We start from the raw sequence: 5,976 nt of genomic DNA on the forward strand, positions 1-5,976 counted from the left end.
GGCACCTGGCTGCAGCAGCCACCGGCAGCTCCAGTCACACCAGGGAGTGGAGGGCTGTCCTTTTCAGTCCTTTTTTCTCAAATGGCGTCCAGCCAAAGCCACATTTCTCAGACTGCTTCATGCTCCAGAGGATTTCCAGCCTCCACATCGCTCTGCATGGAGGCAGCCACTTGCCTTGGGCTCAGGGACTCAAGCTGCACAGTCCCAAGAGCTAACTGTCCAGCTGGGTCTCCAAAACCTTCACAATCTATGCAGCACATTGCAGCTCCTCAGCTCCCACTAACTAACACCCACCTTACATTTCTTTGCCACAAAATTTGCATCCTTTTGTCTTGTTCTCATGGAGAGAGATAAGGTACATGACGGAAATAGTCCCTTCACCTGCAGGATTGCTCAAGTCATAGCTCAGGCTTTCCTTTTCCATGCTAGAACTCTGCCCCCAGGTCATTTTTTTTTGACCTCTTTCTTACTGTTGTCCTTCAGGATATCACAGACTTATACCCATGTGTCCACATTCCGCCCAGAACAGGACAGAAAGGGCAGGGTAATAACAGGGCATCAGACACAGAATTAACTTGCAAGTGGAGCAAGATGATAATCGTTTCTCGCATACGTGGGACACATCCAGCAGTACATCCCAGAATGAAGTGTCACATTATACCACTTTGTTGGCCTGTATTTACTTTGTCAACCTGACCTATAGTGTTTCCCATTTTGTACTCCGGAGCTGATATACCACTCCAGACATTCAACCGCAGCACACCACGGCAGCTCTGATGCACCCTACAATGAGGAAGGAGATGCCAACGAGGCAGCCGAGCTCCAGGACAAGACCTGGGTCAAAGTTTCCGTGCTCCACGAACCAACCCCAGCCCATCCATAACCCCCAGCAGCAGAGCAGCAACCCACGCGCTGCTCTCCATGATTGCTGCTAAGGTGAACAAACATCTGATTTTTAGCTGGGACAAAAGAGGAAAGCTGATGGATGAATGACAAATGATGTGCATGTGATTTACGGTACCAGAGGGGAAAGGGAATTGTCACCTGTAGACATACTGACTGTAAGTCATGCCAAGGGCAGAGTGAATTTCACAGCACAGACCAAAAAAAAAGTACTCTGATCTCACAAAAAGTAATTGGAAAATTTCTGAGAATCATGGGAGATAGAAAATGGCTCTTTAATAATGAAAACAAAATCCTCTTTCCTAAAGCAGATCTAGAGAGCACAAATGTGTTAACATACGGGATTTCTGGGGCCAAGTGCATCAGAAAAGCCACTGTTTGCTGAATAAGCAGAAGCACTGCTTAGCATATGAGAAGCATATGCAGCAGAGGAAAACACGGTCTAGCTCCAGCAATGAAATGAAAACAGCCCCAGTGTGGATTTGAAAACCATCTGGAGGTTTCTAAGTAACCAGCCTGATTTTTCTGATGCGTTGAGGGCTGACTAGTTCCCAGTGCAAGCAATAGAAGACGCTGATTGCTTAGCAGTTTTGAAAATCAGGCCAACTCTTCAGGAGTGTTCACATGGGCTGAAATGCATGATTTTGCCCCACTTGAAGCCTGAGCCTCAATATACAGCAACACGCCTGCTGTTCAGAAACGTGCTCACAACACGCACATCCTCTGTGAGGACAAAGGGGAATCCTCCCTGTGACAATCAGACTGCGGACAGAAACCTGCTTTCTACTGCCTGCCTTTTACACTGAATGTGCTATCTTCCATTATGAAATAGGAAACACCCTCTTATAGGTAAGTGCTGCAGCACATTACAAAACACTGGATGTTATATAATGCCAGTACAAAGTAATGGGAATTAAATTTGCAGGAAAATGAAAGCGATGTGCACCTGACTGGGACCTGTCCTTATCTACCCACAGGCAGAAAGCAAGCCAAGAGGTGAGGAGAGGATGAGGCAATCAGAGAGTTAAATCCAAGCCTTACAAAATATGTTTCACAGTCAAGAAATCCTCCAAACACTTGCTCTGAAGCTCTACCCTTGCAGTGGTGCCTACCGGTGTTCTTCAGGAGGCACTTCGGGGCTGAGCTTGGCCGTGTTCTTGGCCGCTGTCTCCTTTATTACCGCACTGGAAGACGCCCCGCGTCCTTGTGTGAGTGCTTCCCAGCTGCTGCATGCTCTGGCACCCGGAGCAATGGCTTAGCACTGAAGCACACAGCAAAACCGACCTTACCCTTCATAAATCCATAAATCCCAGATAGGACAGTTTTCCTATTACGGCTGCAGGATTGTTTCCGTGGCGTAACCTGCATGGCTGAAGGAGAGGCGATCCATCGCGATGCTGTGGAATCCGTTCTCTTTGTGTATGAGGCTGCTTTCAGTCATCCATTTCCTAGTCACAAATAAAATGAGATCTTCAGAGCTTACCACAGAGATATTTACAGAGTGCAAATGGGGACACGTTAAATCAGTTGGCATCTATATTTCCTTTGGATTATTTTATTGTTTCCCGCAGGTTGGTGAGCATTTTCCCCATCATACTGAACCTTCAGCATGTGGTCTGGATGAGATGAAGCTTTCTTTACAGTCTTCCTCTACCTCTATGGGGCTGTGATCTATGCGTACACAGCCGTGCGCTCCTTGCAGCAAACAGAAGAATCATGGGAAAATGCATTTGTTGTACGGCTTTTCTTGAGACATGTTTCTATCTTGTATCCACTAGCGTGTCTTCCTGGAATTGCTTAAATTACATGATCACGGAAATGCCTATTCTAGCACTGGTAATTCTATTCAGAGTATTTTCTGTGAGTTTTTGGCCGTACCACTGTGTCTAGAAGACATCCCTGGCCCAGGATCAGAAGTATTAGACCCAGTGCCATCAGAACATGAGTATTTTCTGAGATCCAGTGGCTGCACAGCACAAACCCATGCACTGGAGCTGCAGCCGAGTCACCACTTGCTCTCCTTTAGTGGTCCTCTAAAGTTAAACATCAACCGTTTTAGAGGACCACACCAGGGAACACCTCCCTCTATAAATCCAATAGGAGATTATGGCTGTGGACTTACCTGAGCCGTGTGCCTGTTGAGTGGCAGAAGAAGATACCCGTATTCGTTGACTTCCTGCCAGATGCCTCCTTAAATGGGGAAGAAAGGTGTTGATTCACACACTGCATACGCTTTGGGCTACCTGTGACGTTGTCAGGCAGTGTGCAGGGGCTGGCCCTGATGCTGATGGGACATCTGCTCATTTTCTGCCCTGGTGTCTATCGGGGTACATCAGGATTTCCTCCAAGTGCAGCACAGTATTGGGGAGGTGTTGCAGCAATCCAGTCCGCAGCAACACTAATTCACAGAGAGCAAACGAAAAGGTGGTGTTTGGAACCTGGTTCTTCAAAAAGGAGTTTTTTTTATTGTTTATTGTTTGCTTATTTTCTTAATCAACATCCTCCAAATGGCAATAAATATCTAGGAATTTTATTTTGTTCTGCTGAAGTAAATGCATTTATGCTCCGTGACTCAAGTTCTGCTTGCTGCTTAAATGGCTTTATGTTCTAATTAGTCAAATATAATGAATGGGCTGTTGAATAGTGCAGCTTATCCTTCTGCTTTGACTTAGTTACTGCTTTTCTGCTGTACTTAGCAAAGCTTACAAATAATTCTGCAACTCACCGTAATCAAATTTCTACAGACAAACTTTGGCGTTCAGATCTTGCCTTTTTGGTACGTAAGCTTGGGCAGGATCTCTAAAGAATATCTACAATCCCAACACAGACAAATCTGTTCAAAGGCAACAACTGCTAGGATTTCTTCTGCATCTGCCAAAACCACAGCTCCACATTACACAAGATGCAAGCGAGAAAAGCATGGGGAGAAATACAGGGTCTAGTTCTGTGCTCTGGTTCAGCTAGAAGTGATTAACAAAGGGTTTGCGAGTCAGACTGACTGGTGTGAAGCTCTAGAAATAGTCTGCTATTTAATTAATCCTATTATTTCCAGTGTAATGGTTGTAAAAATCGGAATTTAGACAAGACTGCAAATAATGCAAGATTAGCAGGCTTCTAACTCATCATGTAACAGACAAGCTGTTAACGCTGAAGGTACTACACAGAGAGCAGCAGCACCCCTGCAGGCTCCAGCCGGCGCTGCTTCTACAAAGGGGTGCGTAGAGCTTCCCTGACCTGTCCTGAGGCTCCCAGCTCTGCAGTGTGAACCCGGCACCTCTCTGTGGATGAGGATCTAGACAGTTATAAAAATTGTCAAACTCATGTTACAACAGGTGCTTCTACTTCCTTGTGTGAAACAAACTGTAAATTCAGTCTGGGATTTCACCATTAAACCCCACCCCCCAACCCCCACCCCCCCAAAAGAAAGAAAGGAAAAAAAAGACAGAAGACAACAGAATAAATTTACTTTTCCAAAACATTTATTTCCAGAAGTATCAGACTACGAACCCCCACAGTTCTGAACAACACAAGATAAGGAGAGGTACAAAGTCAAACAATTTATTTACAGAGCTCTTTGACAATTGCACTGTACTGCACTTAAGCATTTTGGCATTAACTGGTTCCCTGCGCTATCTACTCTATTTTTTGCTGGGTCAGTCTCTCTCTATGCACATAAGTTCAGACAGGCAGAGTCATCTGGGGCTCTCCTCTTCAGTCTGGTTCCTTCTCGACTGCCTTGCAGCAGCTGGGCATCATCTCAGTTGACAAGACAAGTACAAGAGAGAAGACTAAGTAAAACAAATGCAAAAGAGAAGAGTTAGTTGCCACCAGGTGAAGAGGGACAATTACAAAGAAGAGAGAAGAAAGGCTTTCAAGTGCAAAAGAGAAAGCTGTGTATAAACAGGTCTATTGTTTGGTTTCAACCTCCAAGTCAGGCTAAAGCATTTCTGAAACTGTCAGAGCCCCACTGGTGTTTTCACCCAAGAAGAGGCCTGTGCAGGAAATGCAGATGCAGAACATTCCCTGTCATCTTCAGCTCCTCCACTGCCCTGTCTTAGTTCATGGGAATGCAAATCCCTGCCAGGAAAACATTCTGGGAGCTGGGCCACTGGCAGAGACACGTACGTACCTTCCTCTGCACAAAGACACGTTCTCTTCTCCCTGATGATCTTCCAGCTGGCCACATGTTTCCAAGAGCTGCTGTTCTTCAGCAGGCGCTGGGGCAGCATCAGGCGCTGATCCTGCTTCCTCCTGGAGAACAGGGTGAAGTGATGTGCAATGACTCATCTGCAGCAGAGACAAAATAAGTTTCTGTTATCGCTAGTCACAATCTATCAACCGACTATCTTGCAGATCACTATCAAGAGAAGAACTACCTTGCTATCCTCTATTTCACAATCAATTACACTCAGTCCCCAACACCCCCCGGGGCTGCCCTCCCCCTGCCCCTCGCACAGCCCACACTGGGCTGCCAGCCCATCACCTGCAGCTGCCCTGTTGGGGCCGCAGCTGCAAGCGGGGCAGTGCGGGGTGGCTGGGGGCTGCCAGGAAGGCGGCTGCAGCACGGTACCTTCCTCTGAGCAGAAGGCGCGTCTTCTTCTCCGGGATGCTCTTCTGGCAGGACAGGTGTTTCCAGACCTGCTGCTCTTCTGCTGGTGCTGGGGCAGCATCAGGCGTCGCTCTTCATCACTCACTGGAGGGGAGAGTGGTGTCCCAGGACTCAGGTGGCTCATCTGAAACAGATAAAGTTTTTTTAGCAACTTTCTATATCACTATCAAATTTCTACATTGCTATCTACTGGCTATCAATTAACTATCTCACAATCAACTATCTTTCCATCCACTATTTCCGTATCAGCTATCTGGCTATAACTATCCATATCCCTAGCAACTCTGGCTTGCCACTAAGAATCTTGATACCCACAGTCCACCTCTCTACCAATGACCCTTCTTACTATCTGCTATCTATCCACTACATCTATCACCAACAGCTATCTATCTTCCCATCAATTCTCTATCAACTGTCTTACTATCAACTATCTACCTCAGTATCAACTCTCTTGCTACCCACTA

At 46.4% G+C, this 5,976-nt stretch overlaps 1 long non-coding RNA gene across 1 annotated transcript; it reads right to left on the reverse strand.

Moving 5' to 3' along the window:
• On the reverse strand, positions 4,393-5,970 carry LOC110404815. Its single transcript, XR_002442501.1, has 3 exons — positions 5,474-5,970; positions 5,033-5,190; positions 4,393-4,691 (listed from the first exon to the last, which is right to left on the reverse strand). It is a non-coding gene; the product is annotated as an uncharacterized LOC110404815 (long non-coding RNA).

Source organism: Numida meleagris, chromosome 11 (genome assembly GCF_002078875.1).
Source record: "Numida meleagris isolate 19003 breed g44 Domestic line chromosome 11, NumMel1.0, whole genome shotgun sequence".
Taxonomy (NCBI): Eukaryota; Metazoa; Chordata; class Aves; order Galliformes; family Numididae; genus Numida; species Numida meleagris.